The sequence below is a fragment of the Ovis canadensis genome, chromosome 8, assembly GCF_042477335.2.
Source record: "Ovis canadensis isolate MfBH-ARS-UI-01 breed Bighorn chromosome 8, ARS-UI_OviCan_v2, whole genome shotgun sequence".
Classification (NCBI taxonomy): Eukaryota; Metazoa; Chordata; class Mammalia; order Artiodactyla; family Bovidae; genus Ovis; species Ovis canadensis.
In genome coordinates, this window is record NC_091252.1 from 97,967,902 (window position 1) to 97,986,343 (window position 18,442).

General features: G+C 43.2%; 1 protein-coding gene across 2 annotated transcripts in view; it reads left to right on the top strand.

Annotated features, from left to right (window-relative positions):
• PACRG (parkin coregulated) overlaps nt 1-18,442 on the top strand; it is a 536,574-nt gene that overhangs the window by 490,893 nt on the left and 27,239 nt on the right. The window lies entirely within an intron of this gene.

An 18,442-nucleotide genomic window follows, 5' to 3' on the forward strand; every position in this document is an offset into this window, starting at 1 on the left:
CTCCAGTAGTCTTGCCTGAAAAATCCCATGGGCAAAGGAGCCTGCAGGGCTACAGTCCACGGGGTCAAAAAGAGTTGGTCACGACTGAGTGACTGAGGACACGCACTCAGGCTAATTATCAGTGATTTCCTTCTAAACTGAAAGTTCCTAGAGGGTCAGTGCTCCGCCGTATTTGCCTGTGTGTCTTCAGCACAAATAGCAGGCTCCCAGTAAATGCTTGCTGAATGAAAGAGTGAGTGATGAGTGAATGAACTCACACAGACACCGAGTGAATGGATGGACTGTAATGAGGTCTGTAGGAGGGGACTTCTTGGCCAAAGACAGAGACACCAGGCATCCTGGGACGCTTGTGAGGAAGCTGCTGGGGGTCGGTCCTGGCCCTGGGGAGGCTGCCTCGGCTACTCACAGACCCAGCTGGTCCCCGTCCCTTTCCTGGATAAGGGAAGCCCCAGGCTGATGGTTCCAGGTGTTGCCCATGAGCCCTCTCAGGGATGCAAAGGCTTTCTTTCCACCGGGTGGTGGGGGCGGGCACGGGCCACAGAAGCTTCTCTTCCCAGTGAAGCCAAGGAGGACAAGAGAGTCTCCAAGCACAGAGTGAAAGGAAAGTGATAACATCACTTCTACCTTATATGATCGTCGTGAGGATTCAGTGAGGTAGTAAATAGAAACTTCAGGGTTGACCATGAGGTCTGAGCAGCACAGTGTTAGCTGTTATGATTGGTATCGTTATTGTTATTAGCCTAACCAGTTGCATGAAATTCTAAATATTTCCATTCTAGGTATAGACTAAATGAAGTTAATTCCTTAGATTTTTTTAAGCAGTGAAAACTTTCCTGTATGCTCAGGCACCAGTTGCGTCCAACTCTTTGTGACCTTATGGGCTGTAGCCTGCCAGGCTCCTCTGTCCATGGGATTCTCCAGGCAAGGATACTGGAGTGGGTTGCCATGCCCTCCTCCAGGGGATCATCCCGACCCAGAGATCAAACCTGCATCTCGGGCATTGCAGGTGGATTCTTCCCCACTGAGCCACTGGGGAAGCCCCATGAAAACTTTTCTACTTTCCCATAAAACAACAACTGATTTTCTAAGTAGCTAGTTGATAGGTAGGTGACTGAGGTTAATTCCATCAAGATTTTAGGTTAGTGATTAAAAAAAAACAAACCTACATTGTTATATTTAGCATTTACCATAATAGAAAGTTTCTTGTTTCTAAGTCAAAGATTAATATAATATTTTGACTACTCTACAGTTCACTTCTGCAAATAATAATTTGATCCATAAATTGAAATGGATTTGGTGTGTCTCTATTTAACATTAAAATCATCCTGTCATCACTTTCCAATTATCTTTTCATGAAAAAAATAGTAATAGGCCCATTCTTATAAAGTCATTTGTATTTAATTGAATTAGCAGTTGTCTTTGATTAAAGCTAGCATAACTTCTTACATATCTCATATTGGTGACTTCTTTTTACCTAGGCTATCAAGATGGCTAGGAATATCCATTATAAGGCTTATGAACGGAAAACAGGAATAAGTCCAAACTACTGTTTCAGACTGACTGGATGGACGCGAGAGTCTGAGTGAACTCCAGGAGTTGGTGATGGACAGGGAGGCCTGGGTGCTGCGATTCATGGGGTCGCAAAGAGTCAGACACGACTGAGCGACTGAACTGAACTGACTCTTTCAGAACAGTAAAAAAATACATATATTATAAAATCAGAAACTAGATTTAGATCTCAAAGATTACAAGTAAGAGTAATACTGGTAAATGGCTTATAAAGAAGAAATGCAACATAGGTTAGGAATTTGTGAAACATGAGGGGGTGCGTAACATGGGGTCAGTTTAGTGTTTTGGCATCTTGTTCAGCTCGAGGCTGTTGAGCAACTTGTCTGCTGTGAATCTGCGTTTCCTGGTCAGGGTGATGGACGTGCGGCCGGAACTCTAGGGAAGCCAGCCGGACGGTTGCCCGGGAGATGTCAGAGCGGCTGGAGGCGAGGTCAGAGGCGTGCTGGGCAGGCCGGGGCCGCTGCCGAACGGCCATCTGAGCTGAGAGAGGCTTCTGCGCCCTCTGCACGCTCACGTGCTCCCCTGACCTTCCTTTTCCTTAACGCAGATTACTCATTTGCTCCGTGCAAGCAGTCTGCTGGGGGTTTGCCTTGCCTTGCCTCTCAGTTCTCAGAGCAGCGGCGTGGACTGACGGCTGCTGTGCCCCTGGGCTCGCCCAGGCCCCGTGGCTTGCCCGGTCCAGCAGCCAGGCCAGGGCCGGGGTCCACGCTCCGGCTGTAGCCGCCCCCGGGAGCCACGCATCTGGGGAATTCCCCGTTCTCCAGGCCGGGCCATTTTATCAGCACACCGCTGCTCCCTGCCCTCAGTTACAGTTCGCCCTGCACCCCAGGGCTTAGTAACGGGAACAGAAAACGCCTGGAACAGGGAAGGCCGCGTGCCCAGGGTCAGATCAGAGAACCAGACGTCCAGAAAGCCCGAGAGTACTGAAGCCCCAGAGGCATCCGTGGTCTGGCTGGAAGCTTGTAGAGGCAGTGGAGCCCTGCGGATGGGTCCCCGCTAGGGGAATCCTCTGTCAGCTACACTTTCGGAGGCTTTTACCCTCCTGGTGAGGCACGGTTGGCAGAAGTCTTCAGCCTGGAGATCACCATGCTTTATCCCGGTGACCACAGGGATAAAGTGGCCACCACATCCTCCCACAAGCTGTTGGCTTCACTCTCTGTACAGCCCGGAATGGAGCATTTCTGCTTCCTGAACGTCCTGCACACCCACTAGTGGGGCCCTCTCGGCCTTCTGTAACTGAAGGGTTTATCTTGGCTCACTTATTTACCAAATAATCGTTGATGCCTACTGTATGCCCACGTATGAGAACAGAAGGTATTCTGCTTTGAAGTCCTGACTTCTGAAAGTATTTTTCAGGCCTTATATATCCAGTGGGGTCGTCATATTTCACACTCGTTCTACAATAAGCTGTTTCCAATTAGTGCAAAGCTTAGATCATCATCGTTTGAACAGTAGCTTGTTCCTTGAAGTATCTAATTCAGATTTTATAAAGGAAATATTACAGGGAACCTGCTTTAAAAGTTCTATTAAAATGTATATTTTTGGATATCAACTATACTTATATGTGCAGCTCTAAACTACTATGGTTTGAAAAATAGTTTATTCTTAGAAAGTACCACGCAAATCCCATGTCACACTTAAACTGTTTACCCCATTTGTGAGTAAAGACTTGCTGAGCAAGCAAAGCTCAACGTAGTTCCTAATATATTACTACTGATTCCAAATTAGCGTAGTCTGTCTTTCTCTTCTCCCTGCTGACTTTCCGGTACTTCACCAGGGTGAGCAGGTGTTGGAGAGGAAGCTAACATTCATATATGTTGTTTTGTTTTTTCATTTAGTCACTTAGTCCAGCATCCTTCTTGTGGCGTCATTTTGGCTTGTCTCAGGTCAGATTTGGAGAAGGGAATGGCAACCCACTCCAGTATTCCTGCCTGGAGAATCCCATGGACAGAGGAGCCTGGCAGTCCATGGTCCATAAGGTCGCAGAGTCGGACACGACTGAAGTGACTAAGCACATGCCCGACTCTTTGTGACTCCATAGACTGTAGCCCACCAGCCTCCTCTGTCCATGGGATTCTCCAAGCAAGAATACTGAAATGGTTTGCCATTCCTTTCTCCAGGGGAACTTTCCAACCCAGGTATCAAATCTGGGGCTCCTGCGTTGGCAGGCAGATTCTTTACCACTGAGCCACCTGGGAAGCACTTGTGTACATTACCTCTCCTCTTAAGTGTTTATAACTAACACACAAGTTGGTATTTTTGATATGCTACTTTGGAAAGTATTCATTTAAATTAATTTTAAAAGATAAGAAATTTAGTTGATTTATAAGAAAATATAGCATGTTAATTGCAAATGAATAAAATTTAATGGAAAAGCAAAAGTAAATTGCATACTTTGAAACTATGGGAATATTATAGGTGGTGATCTTTCATTCAAATAATTTGCATTCAGAATCTCAATAATCAGAATCTTTTATCTAACCTGACAAAATTTATGACCTCATATATTTGTGCAGTAGAAATACCTGCTTCGTTTATTTCATAAGAAAATATTAGTTCAATTTGCTGTTCATATTTCTGTGCTTTTGTTTTAAATTGTTTTATGGTTCTATCAGCTATAACATCAGATTTGCCAAATTTCATTCTAAATTTTTCAAGGTTATGGTTTTGCCTGCTTTTATGTAACACTCCTTTGTGTTTTATTTTTATCCACATCTCCTTAAAAAGCAGGAAATTAGATTTAAATCACTGTTAAATTTCTCTTTCATTACATTTTCAACCTGCCTGGGCTTCCTATAGCTTTCTTCTCACACTTGTTGAATTTCTCCTTTTCCTTGGAACTTAACGTGTGTTTCCAGCCTGGGGCAGAAACACCAAAATGATGTGCTTCTCAATTTTTCCTAGTTGGTATTTTAAAATGTTCAAGCTACGTTCAACTTGGTCTCATCTGTCAAATGAATTCAAATATTTACTAGTCTGTGCTAGATCCTAGCCACAGTCAGTTGGAAATTCCAGTTTTTAAAAGATCACATTCAGAATTATAAGAAATTACAGACAAAACCATGCAACTCCTTGAAGCAAATTTAATAAGAAATCTGCAGGATGTCTGTGAAAGAAACCATTCAGGAATGGCAAAGACGGGAGGCAATAGAGAGACATCTCTTCCTGGTTGGAGGGACTCGTTTAACGACGGTCAGTGTTTCTGCTCGTCCAGTGTCTGGGCTCAGATTTTCTCTGGATCTAGCATTGCCAGTACAAACACTCCAGGTCGGGGAGGACCACTACGAGGCCCTTCCCACCTGCTAAGAACTGAGCCTGGGAGCCAAGTCAGGCTGGCTGGGCTCTGCTGGGAATTTGAGCTTGACTGAAAGTTGGAAGAACTGAAAATGTGTGGCGATGCCTCTTCCTGGAGGGGTGTCCTTAGCTCACACCACCTCTGGGGAGAGTTTCCCTGATTCCTGCCTGCTTTCTGAGGTCTGGGTCTTCATGCTGGTTGCTGGTTTCTTCCATTCTAAAAACTACCTCATACCTTTCCAATAAGATGCGTAAGTCATCTAAAGTTAGCTTGCGCTCCCTGTGAGCCAAGAGCTCAGCCTGTGTTTTGAAGTTTGCTTCATGCAGGCCGTGGGTACACTGTTGAAGTCCGTCTGCTTGTTTTCAACTGCACTACTTCATTCAATTCTTTTGCTTATTCAGTTGATTCTTTAATGTTTTCCAGGTATAAAATATGTATCCTCCCCAAAGTGGCCGTTTTGTCTTCTTTCTGATTTTTCACTTCTCATTTCTTTCTCTGGTGTTGTAGAATGGGGCTATTGTTTGTAGTATAAAGTTAAATAACAGCGATGATAATAGTGATAAATCAAACTTTAATGGGAATACTTTGTGATATGTTCCACAGACTTTTGTATTGAGACAGATATATTTTAACTTATAAAAGAAAGATCCCACTCTTTCTTGCTTTTAGTAGTAATGTGTTGAATATTATCCAATGTCTTATTAGCCTCTTTGGAAATAATCATCTATATTTTTCTGTGATCTTTAATATGATAAATTAAATTAATAGAATCCTTAAATAGTCTTTACATTCTGAAATAAAGCACATTTGATAGTGATGCATCATTCCTTCAATATGCTTCTGGATTTAGTTTGCTAATATTTTATTTAAGGTTTATGCTTTAATGGTTGATAGTAGTCTGTTGTTCACTTTCTCTACAGTTTTTGTGTTTTGATATAATGTTATACTTCCTCCAGAGAGAAAAATTTAGATGTTTCCCTTTCCCGTACTTTCACCCTAAGCTCTGGATTAGTGAAAGTCTCATGTCTGGGCCTAGTGATTTTTTTTTTTTTTTTGCAAGGAGAGTAGCTCTTTGATTGCCTTTTATATTTCTCCCATAGATATAAAGTCTTTTAAGATTTTCTGTCTCCTCTGGGGTCAGTTTTGACAAATTGCATTTTCCTAGAATTTTTTCAATTTATTCAAATTTCTCTGCATACAGTTGAGCAAAGTAATGTCCTATGTTTCTTTTCATTCCTTCTATTTTCTGTTGCTCTCTACCTCCCCCCACCCTGCTTAGTATTATTGACACATTCTCTAATTGTTCTTGATTAGATTGGCTATTGGGTTATAACTTTTATTGAATTCTTTTTCTTTTACATTCATGCGTGCTTGGTCGTGTCTACTCTTTGCGACCCCATTGACTGTAGCCCTCCAGCTTCCTCTCTCTGTGGGATCTTCCCAGGAAGAATAATGGAGTAGGTTACTGGAGTGGGTTGCCATTTTCTTCTCTTCTTTTTCTCTTGAAACCCATGTTTTGGGTTTATTTTGTGGTTCTGCTGTTTTGACTTTCTTATTAATGAATTTAGCATTTGCTTTTAAACATTTCTTCTGTTTTGTTGCCTCTTACCCAACATTTTGAGTTAAATTTTTTAAATTATTTTTAATTAATATTGAGATTTAAGGTGATTCATCTTTCTCTGAGCATTTTAGTGGCCTCTTAAAGCTTCTGATTTGCAGTATTTTCATTATGCTGTTTTCTTTTTCTCTGTAATTTTGGATTGCATTTCCTCTTTAACCTAAAAGTTATTTAAATAAAATCAAGTTACTTAGTATTTACCTTTGCTTCCTTAGATACGCTTAATTGTCTGTGCATGATACATCGACTTCAGATAATGTTCTTTAACCCCAAACTACTGCAAATAAGGCAACCAGCAAGTTAAGTCTCCTTCCCATTTTTCCCCCTCCTTCCTGTTATTTTTTGCTAGTTGTATCTTTTCTGCATTGTTGGAGCATTTGACACTTAAATAGCTTTGCCTTGCTAATCCCTGATCTCTAAAACATTGTTTTAGTCTTAGTGCTTCTGTTGAATCTATTCAGTGCTAGCACGAATGACGTTTATCATCTCTGGGCTGAGAAGTGACCCCCATAGTTTCCTTGTAAAGAAGAGAAACAGTACTCCCTAATGTCACATTTTCAAAACTCCTTGTGTTTGAAAACTAGTCTGACTGTTGAAAAGTTCAGACATATTTTATTTCCTCTAGTTTGCACAGATACCTGTCTACAGTCTTCCAATCTTGAAAGTACCTGTGGAAAATTCTGAGACTAATACACACTTTCCTCCTTATAAGTGACTTGATTCTTTTGTCTGGTCCCCCAATTATTTTTTCTTCATATTTAAAACAAGGCTTCCTCAGCGATCAATGCAAACAAATAGAGGAAAACAACAGAATGGGAAAGACTAGAGATCTCTTCAAGAAAGTTAGAGATACCAAGGGAACATTTCATGCAAAGATGGGCTCGATAAAGGACAGAAATGGTATGCACCTAACAGAAGCAGAAGATATTAAGAAGAGGTGGCAAGAATACACAGAAGAACTGTACAAGAAAGATCTTCACGACCAAGATAATCACAATGGTGTGATCACTCATCTAGAGCCAGACATCCTAGAATGTAAAGTCAAGTGGGCCTTAGAAAACATCACTACGAACAAAGCTAGTGGAGGTGATGGAATTCCACTTGAGCTGTTTCAAATCCTGAAAGATGATGCTGTGAAAGTGCTGCACTCAATATGCCAGCAAATTTGGAAAACTCAACAGTGGCCACAGGACTGGAAAAGATCAGTTTTCATTCCAATCCCAAAGAAAGGCAATGTCAAAGAATGCTCAAACTGCTGCACAATTGCACTCATCTCACACTTGACTGGAAAATCCCATGGATGGAGGAGCCTGGTAGGCTGCAGTCCATGGGGTCGCTAAGAGTCGGACACGACTAAGTGACTTCACTTTCACTTTTCACTTTCATGCATTGGAGAAGGAAATGGCAACCCAGGCTGCCGTCTCTGGGGATGCACAGAGTCGGACACAACTGAAGCAACTTAGCAGCAGCAGCAGCACACGTTAGTAGCACATGCTAGTAAAGTAATGCTCAAAATTCTCCAAGCCAGGCTTCAGCAATACATGAACCGTGAACTTCCAGATGTTCAAGCTGGTCTTAGAAAAGGCAGAGGAACCAGAGATCAAGTTGCCAACATCCGCTGGGTCATGGAAAAAGCAAGAGAGTCCCAGAAAAACATCTATTTCTGCTTTATTGACTATGCCAAAGCCTTTGACTGTGTGGATCACAATAAACTGTGGAAAATTCTGAAAGAGATGGGAATACCAGACCACCTAACCTGCCTCTTGAGAAATCTGTATGCAGGTCAGGAAGCACCAGTTAGAACTGGACATGGAACAACAGACTGGTTCCAAATAGGAAAAGGAGTAGGTCAAGGCTATGTATTGTCACCCTACTTATTTAACTTTTATGCAGAGTACATCATGAGAAACACTGGGCTGGAAGAAACACAAGCTGGAATCAGGATTGCCGGGAGAAATATCAATAATCTCAGATATGCAGATGACACCACCCTGATGCCAGAAAGTGAAGAGGAACTAAAAAGTCTCAATTAAAGTGAAAGAGGAGAGTGAAAAAGTTGGCTTAAAGCTCAACATTCAGAAAACAAAGATCATGGCATCCGGTTCCATCACTTCATGGCAAATAGATGGGGAAACAGTGTCAGACTTTATTTTTTAGGCTCCAAAATCACTGCAGATGGTGATTGCAGCCATGAAATTAAAGGACACTTACTCCTTGGAAGAAAAGTTATGACCAACCTAGATAGCATATTGAAAGCAGAGACATTACTTTACCAACAAAGGTCCGTCTAGTCAAGGCTATGGTTTTTCCAGTGGCCATGTATGGATGTGAGAGTTGGACTGTGAAGAGAGCTGAGTGCGGAAGAATTGATGCTTTTGAACTGTGGTGTTGGAGAAGACTCCTGAGAGTCTCTTGGACTGCAAGGAGATCCAACCAGTCCATTCTAAAGATCAGCCCTGGGTGTTCTTTGGAAGGAATGATGCTGAAGCTGAAACTCCAGTACTTTGGCCACCTCATGTGAAGAGTTGACTCATTGGAAAAGACTCTGATGCTGGGAGGGGTTGGGGGCAGGAGGAGAAGGGGACGAGAGAGGATGAGATGGCTGGATGGCATCACCGATTCGATGGACATGAGTCTAAGTGAACTCCGGGAGTTGGTGATGGACAGGGAGGCCTGGCGTGCTGCGATCCATGGAGTTGCAAAGAGTCGGGCACGACTGAGCGACTGAACTGAACTGAACTGAACATAGGAGATGTCTTGGTGATACAATATACAGTGTTGAATTTTCAAATCAGGCTATCAAGAATCAGATATCTTGCCTTTTTATTAATAACTCAAAGGACACAAGTAACTGCAAGACACAGGAAAAGCATGAAGTCAAACTGTGTAACCCCTAGTCCCTCCTGGAAATGTTAGGATTCACCCTCTTCCAGATTTAACGTTTGGAGTCTCCAAAGAATGTCTGGAGAGCATTAACTTCAGTCATAAAACATCCCCACTTTATATTCCAGGAAGTGACATTTTCCCTCCATTTTATTTCCTCTAATAAACACTAACAGGAGATCCAGCATGTGTTAACAAGGACGTCTGATTGGTTTTTTCCTCTTTTTCTCCACCCTGCACCCCTCACACCATCCCCAGGGTAGAGAGGCTGGGTTACAGACCCACCCACCACTGAGCACTCTGGGTCAGCTTTCCATGATACATGCTGTGCCCTTCCAGAATACGGGTTCACGTCTTCCTCTAATTACAATTTCTTGAATAAGTCTTTTAATAGTTGTTCCATTCTAGTGTATTTTCCCGCTGCGAGAGTCCGAATTATGTGTGTTTTAAAAATTTCTATGCCTATCTTCTCTGTCTCTCACCTTATCTCTAGACATTTTAAATGGTCCATTTCACTTTTATGTGGCTGGAGTTCCCTTGTCCTATTATCCATGTCTTTGCTGTGTTTTCTACAGAGCTCATCTTCTGTACTTTCTGCAATTGGATCTTCACTTCTGTGGGTTTTTTTTTTTTTAAATCCTGGTTTTCATTCCCTCAATTGTCTTCCTGTCTGTTGCCCAAGACTTTGTGGTTTTGCTCTAGGAGCTCTTTTCATGGTTGTGGTTGCTTCACTGTTTATTAGTTTTTATCAATTAAATTTTAACAGTAAGTCAGAAGTTCCACCATCCTTGGCACGCTGGACCCATTGTGTCATTGAGTGTCTGTGAATATTCTTCCTGTGATAAGTTTCACTGCTCCTTCCTTCTTTTCCCCTTAGATATCCATGCTATGGCAGCATTTGTTTCATATTGCTCTCTGTGAGATGTGCTTTCCAGCCAACTGGAGGGCCTTCTTGTGACAGAAGGAGGGTCCACTGCACAAAGATGAATTACTCTGCCTTCCTGAAGAATCTGGGGGTAATTGTTTTCTCTGCCTCGAAAGCTGAGTCGATCCAGGAGGGCATCTGCCCTGGGCCCGCCCTCTCGCCCTGGTTCCGTGCCCACTGCTGCGTCGGGAGGTGTGTCCTTCTTCCCTCCTCACCTCCCAGAGCAGGTGTGGAGGAGATCTCTGAGGATGACCCCCGCTCCAGGCGGGTCGGTTCTCGTGTCTTCTTACATGTCCATTCTGCAGAGCTTCTGCCCAGCCTCGGTCCTGGCCCACCAGGTCTGGCAGCTCTTGTCCTATGCGTGGGATATAAGTCTGTCACTTCGGGGGCAAGGGGGCTGTCACCTCCAGAAAATGTGTTTTTGCTGTTGTTTCCTGTGGTGACCTGCAGACCATCTCGGCCATTCACCCCAGTATGTGGCTTCCACTGCATGTCCTCAGACACAGCCCTTCGCTGACCTCCTCTGCTGTTCGGTAGGTCTAACAGCTTCTGAGCTTGCCATCTAGACCTGTGTCCTGATTTCACTGCACTTTGAGCTGATAGGGGTCACGTGGTGCACAGTCCATGGGCCCCGCAGTCCCCCACTGCACACCAAGCCAACCGTGTGTAAGCAGGTCAATATTCAGTGAACTCTTACTTCAAGAAGCTGTCACTCTAAAGAGGAGTTATCACCCATCATGTGTGTAACCCCCACTGATGACAATCAATGACGTCATGACAAGTACAGTTGAAACTACTGAAGTCATGGAAGAGAAGATAATTCCTTCCAGAGCATCCTGAACATGGTCCCATTTGAACTGAAATGAGAAGGATGGAGTTTTACATCTGGAGATGGGTGGAATGCTCCAGGTACAGAAACTAGTGCAAGCAAATTTGGGCAAAACCCACGCAGGACACGTAACCAAACTGAGTCCATTTGATCTGGAGCTAGAGTGGTAGTGAGGGGAGCAGTGGGGAAAACAACTCCGGGAGTGAATGACACCTGTCTTCATTGTCAAGGAAGCCCTTGAGCTCCTGATGGAAGAGCTGAGGCTGTGCTCCAACCCAGTCATCATGAGTGTGTGCAGGAGGAACCGTGGATGGAGGAGTTGACACTTTGAAGCCAGGCCTCCCTTGTGGCTCAGTTGGTAAAGAATCCACCTGCAATGCAGGAGACCCCTGTTCGATTCCTGAGTCGGGAAGATCCGCTGGAGAAGGGAAAGGCCACCCACTCCAGGATTCTTGGGCTTCCTTTGTGGCTCAGCTGGTAAAGAATCTGCCTGCAACGCAGGAGACCTGGGTTTAACCCCTGGGTTGGGAAGATCCCCTAGAGAAGGGAAAGGCTACCCACTTCAGTATTCTGGCCTGGAGAGTTCCATGGACTGTATAGTCCATGGGGTTGCAAAGAGTCTGGCATGACTTAGCGACTTTCACTTTCACTTAGGAAGTTTAAACTTCCATGGTAGAATTCCACGGATAGAGGAGCCTGGAGAGATACAGTCCATGGGGTCACAAAGACTTGGACACGACTGAGTGAGTGACTAATCCTTAAACTCGCAATGCTATGCAAAACAGACTGAAAGGTGGGCAAAAATTAAAAAACTGCAGCACAAGAGTTAAAAAAATAACAATAATAACAAAAATCAAAGTGAATCATTTTTCCTCCTGCTATGTGGAACCAAGGTAGTGGACATCTAATTTCATTTAATCTTGGAAGTAGAAATCTATATTGAGCTCTCTAGAAAGAAGAGCTCTCTAGTTCTTCAGGTTTTTCACTTTGAAGATGAAGTTTAAACAACTTATATTCAATAATCACCATGTCTATAAGCAAAAAATACTCTATAATAGTATCAATAGAATAATGATATGTAATTAAAATACACTGCATATGAGTCAGTCTGCATCAAGCCAACCTTTGATCTAGTAAATTAATAGCATAGGGAAGAAATGAGGCCTGCCTGATTTCAACATGCATTCCAAATTCAATGAACTTTACCCAATATAGGGACAGCCTTCTTTCCTTTCCTGAAATAAAATGCCTTAAATGTTCAAGATAGAATCAGAGGCTGATCATGTCCACAAAAATCAGATCAAATTTTGCAAGACTGTTTTAAAAATACTGTAGATTAAATCATTAGCAACAAAAGCGGTAATATGAATATTCTGACAAGGTTTTTTTTTTTTTTCTTTTAAAGAATTATTGTTTGGATCACTTGAAGAAAAACATTGCAGTTCTCATTTTCTCAGTGATTAAAGCATTTGAATAACATTAAGACGTTTAAACCAAAGGAACCACGGAGCCAAGGGGAAAAAATCTGGTCACAGTCATGCTGGTCTTGAATCAGTCACAGAGTTGACACACATACTGATGTTAATACACACACGGGCTTGTTGTTGTTGTAGTTATTCAGAAACTAAGCTGTGCTCATCTCTTTGTGACCCCAGGGACTGCAGCACGCCAGGCTCCTCTGTCCTCCACTATCTCCCAGAGTTTGCTCAAATTCATGTCCATTGAGTTGGTGATGCCATCCAACCATCTCATCCTTTGCTGCCCCCCTTCTCCTCAGGCCCTCAATCTTTCCCAGCATCAGGGTCTTTTTGAATGAGTCAGTTCTTCGCATCAGGTGGCCAAAGTGTTGGAGCTTCAGCTTCAGCAATGGCCCTTCCAGTGAATATTCAGGATTGATTTCCTTCAGGATTGATTGGTTGGATCTCCTTGCAGTCCAAGGGACTCTCAAGAGTCTCCTCCAGCACCACAGTTCAAAAGCATTAATTCTTCAGTGCTCAACCTTCTTTATTTTCCAATTCTCACATCTGTACATGACCACTGGAAAAAGTATAGCTTTGACCATACAGACCTTTGTCGGCAAAATGACGTCTCTGCTTTTTAATACACTGTCCAGATGGGTCATAGCTTTCCTTCTGAGGAGCGTCTTTTAATTTCATGGCTGCAGTCACTGTCTGCAGTGATTTTGGAGTCAGAGAAAATAAAGTCTGTCACTGTTTCCACTTTTTCCCTTTTTATTTGCCATGAAGTGATGGGACAGGATGCTATGATCTTAGGTTTTTGAATGCTGAGTTTTAAGCCAGCTTTTTGACTCTCCTCTTTCACTCTCCTCAAGAAGCTTTTTAGTTCTTCTTAGCTTTCTACCATTAGAGTGGTATCATCTGCATATCTGAAACTGTTGATACTTCTCCCAGAAATCTTTTGTCTTATTTATTTTATTTTTAATTATTTTATTTATTTTAATTGGAAGATAATTACTTTACAATATTGTGATGGTTTCTGCTATATATCAACATGAATCAGCCACAGATAAACATGTGTCCCCCCCATCCTGAACCCCCCTCCCTCCTCCCTCTCCACCCTTTCCCTCTGGCTTGTCCCAGAGCCCTGGCTTTGGGTGCCCTGCTTCACGAATCAAACTTGCACTGGTCAAACTATTTTACGTATAGTAATATACATGTTTCAATGCTGTCCTTTCAAATCATCCCACCCTTGCCTTCTCCTACAGAGTCCAAAAGTCTCTTCTTTATATCTGTGTCTCTTTTGCTGCCCTGCACGTAGAATCATTGTTACTCTCTTTCTAAATTCCATATATATGCATTAATGTACACTATTTGTGTTTCTCTTTCTGACTTACTTCACTCTGTATAACAGGCTCCAGTTCCATCCACCTCATTAAAACTAACTCAAATTCATTCCTTTTTATAGCAGAGTAATACTCCGTTACTGTATGTGTACCACAACTTCCTTATCCATTCATCTGCCAGTGGACATCTAGGTGGCTTCCATGTCCTAGCTATTGTAAATAGAACTGCAGTGAACACTGGGGTACACGTGTCTCTTTCAGTTTTGGTTTCCTCAGGGTGTATGCCCAGCAGTGGGATAGCTGGATCATAAATAAGGCAATTCTATTCCCAGTTTTTTAAGGAATCTCCACACTGTTCTCCATAGTCGCTGTACCAGTTTGCGTTCCCACCAGCAGTGTAAGAGGATTCCCTTTTCTCCACACCCTCTCCAGCATTTATTGTTTGTAGACTTTTTGATGATGGCCATTCTGACTGGTGTGAGATGACACCTCATTGTGGTTTTGATTTGTATTTCTCTAATATTGAGTGATGCTGAACATCTTTTCATGTGTTTATTAGCCATCTGTACGTCTTCTTTGGAGAAACATCTGTTTAGTTCTTTTGCCCACTTTTTGATTGGGCTGTTCATTTTTCTGGCATTGAGCTGCTTGTATGTTTTGGAGATTAATTCTTTGTCAGTTGTTTTGTTTGCTATTATTTTCTCCCATTCTGAAGGCTGTCTTTTCGCATTGCTTATATTTTCCTTGATTGTGCAAAAGCTTTTCAGTTTAATTAGGTCTCATTTGTTTATTTTTGTTTTTATTTCCATTACTCTGTCTCCTAGCAATCTTGATTCCAGCTTGTGCTTCATCCAGCTTGGCATTTCGCATGATGTACTCTTCATAGAAATTAAATAAACAAGGTGACAATATACAGCCTTGCCGTATTCCTTTCCCAGTTTTGAACCAGCCTGTTGTTCCATGTCTAGTTCTAACTCTTTCTTCCTGACCCACATACAGGTTTTTCAGGAGACACGTAAGGTGGTCTGGTGTTCCATCTCTTTAAGAAACATTTCTTTTAAGTAGTGTTTTTTAACTCACAGGCTTCTATTACTTAAAAAAAAAAATGTTTCTGCCTCCCCCAGACTGGCCCTCTTAGTGCCAAAATGTTAGAATCTAAGCAAAATCCTTGGTCAAAAAAAATCTCAGCTCAAATGCTGTCTCCTCCATCTCTAATTTACTATCTACAAAAATACTTGTTCCTCTTGCCTTTTTATAAAAGGAAATTCATTTTCATAGGTTTGGAATTTGAGAAGATTCAGACCATCCAGTTTTCTGTCCTTCCTTTCAGTCACCAAAAGCAATCAGAAGCCACAGTTTCTTCCTGCAACCCCAACATGGGTTTGCCCCCTCTCTGCTAGCCTGTAACTCAGACCTTCAACCCGCATTGAGATAATGGCCTCACACTTGTACAAACTTGGGTAAATGTGTCCATTCTGGTGATTATTACCAAACAAAAGAAGTTCTTACCATGCTGAGATGAAACGCATTATGTGATGTTTTTATTGCTAATTCTTGGCATTAGGTACCTTCTGCATATCATAATTCAAAAATCATTTGGAGCATGTTATGCACATTGTTATGAAAGGAAATCCAAGTCAAATTTCAGTTTAACTTGAAAGATATTTCTTACTTATACTCAGTTCATGAATGTGTGTGATATTACTGTAAAGAAGCAGTTATAACCTTAAAGAACAGTGTTCGATGATTCTGTTTTGGTGATGGATGCGTATTTCAGTATCTGAATTCTCTAGTCAGGTACATGAAACTGATGATTTCCAAAAAGAACTGAAAGATATGGACACTGTGACAAAGGAATTGGCTTTTCTAATTTACAGCCAGCAATTATATATCCAAAATTATTGGAAACTAATGGCTAAATAAACTGAACAAAGAAATAGGCATGCATTTTGACTGAGATTATCTTTTCATATATTTCATATTAGGGTGTCACACAGTATTATGGATAAACAAGTGTTGGATTTTTTCCAATAAAAATAATTTTAGAGCTTAATAAACAGATGAGCTTGATTTTTTTTAATGGCTACAATCTGTTCAAATTAGAGGACTGTGAGTGTGTGTGTGTGTGTGTGTGTGTGTGTGTGTGTGTGCGCGCGCGCGCTTGCGCGCGCGCGCACATGCGCTCAGTCCTGTCCAACTCTTTGCGACCCCATGGACCACCAGGCTCCTCTGTCCACGGGATTTCCCAGGCAAGAATACTGGAGTGGGTTGCCACTTCCTTCTCCAGCGGATCTTCCGAATCCAAGGATTGAACCTGCGTCTCCTGTGGCTCCTGCATTGGCAGGTGGATTTTTATAGGACTATACGACTCAAAATGACCCTGGGATTTTCCTGTCTCTCTCTCCATCTTATGTACAAGCTTCAGAGAGCTCTCAGCTGGCCCACGGCCACACCGAGTGCTGGCTGGACTGCACGGGGCCCCAGCTTCCCTGGCGAGGGCTCCACTCCAGTCTGCCACCATGGTTGTCTGCCCCCGCAGAGCTCACAGGCGTGCATTTCTCCTTCGAACGTGATGAAAACAGTGGTTGTCGATCAGAGGGCGCCCAGCATTAGAAGCCAGGAGTGGCTGTTAGAAAACTGCTCATTCAAGCTCTTAGTGAACTTAACAGAGAAATCAAATCTTATTTCCGATACTTTAAAACCTGGAATGAAACAGTATCATCGCGTAGATACCATCCTGTAATCACGCTTTCCTTCTCCTGATGGCGTTTGAGTTTCGGACATGCAGAGCCACCTGCCCCCCACCCCCGGATGTCCCACAGGGACTTGACCACAGAGCATCCACTGTAATTCCATACTCTTCCCTGTTCCTTGGAACTCTGTCATCCCTCACTGTTCCTTATTAAAGCTAACATGGTCCATCTCTCCACAGATAGATCTATCAGCAGAAGTCCCAACATGCTTCTCTCTTTTACACTATCAGGTTTAACACCAAGTTCTATTCTTTGGTAATTTTCAAAAGTATGTTTTCATTTCTCTATTGCTCTATACAAACTACTATCATCACATTGCGCTGGAAAGTGCAACAGCCATCTAGCATACCCCCCATTAAATATTGTGTGAACAGCAGCCAAAATACAAAGTTAGTCACTTGTCCATTTACAACCTTCCCTGGCCTCCTGATTACCCTCAGAACAAGATGACCACGCTCTTTGTGGCCGTATGACCTGATGTCAGCTGAATCCAACATCACCTGGCTCCTTCTTACTTCTTCAGCCTCCCCGAAACCCCCTCTGCCCTGCCCCAGGTCTACGGGGCTTTCTCAGCTTCCCAACAGTCGCTTCTCTTCTACTTCAAGGTTTTTACCCCCCAGTCTATTCCCCCACCAGGCTTCCCCAGCAGCGCCCCCACTCAGGGAGCCGCCCCGACTCTCCGCTCCAGGTCAGGTGTGTGTGTCTCACTGCACAGCGGAAGTCATTGTTTGGCGCTCCGCTTCCCAGCTGGAGGGAAGCCCCAGGACATCAGGGACAGGGTCTGCCGGCGACCACCGTGGCCTCAGTGTTCCTAGCACCACCCTGACACCCAAGATAGCAGAATCCATCTTTCACGTAATCTGCCCACATGCCAGCCTAGGAGAAGGCAAAGCTTGCCACGGACAAGAAGCCTGTCCGTGAAGCTGTCAGGGAGCCGCCCAGCCAGGGAGCTACAGCAGGAAAAAAATAGAGGGAAGAAAGCCCGGAGTGTGATGGGGAAGGAGGAACAGCAACGCTCCAGCACAGGCGGAGGGCCCGTCAGAGGAAGGCGCGGAGCTGTCACGGCAGGCGCTCTGATCAGCTGCCCTGACGCTGGGGCCGAGGCGTCATTAGGAAGCGCGCCCGGAGCGCTGCTGTCAACGTGCTGCGGGTCGACGCCAGCCTCCAGCACACAGCGGTGCCCGCAGCGGGAGCCCCGAGCCTGCGCCGGTTTGATTTCAGTGCCAACTATAAAATGAGCCTCGCGTCTCCACCCAGGCTGCGGGCGGGAGCGATGACTCAGCACTCCGTCACCGCACGACACACGCAGCTGCTTGCATTGATTCCATGCCCGGATGGGAAGGAAAGTGCTCTGTGACATGGTTCTTTCATGTAAATCACTTTTAAAAATTATTTTTACATCTATAGAATCATGCATAGCTTGGAACACGACCTGTCTCTATGGAAGGGAAGAGGTAAATACGGTATTTCATCAGAATAACTTTACTGACAATTCACACTGTTTTATAGTCCATGCCTTTTTGGAATGGATAGGAACTCATTATTCAGTGGTTTGTAAAATCTTCCAGACCAAATAATAAACTCTCATCTGTTACAATTGGATTGGATGGTAAAACCGGTGTGAACTGTCCATAAATATTTATTGTCATCTAATGTCAGCATGTATTGCTGTCTTTAGGAAAAATAATATGTGTTTTATTATTGATACATAAAGCAGGACATTTGTGTTTGCTACACATGATAACATACTAATAAAATGATGTTCTG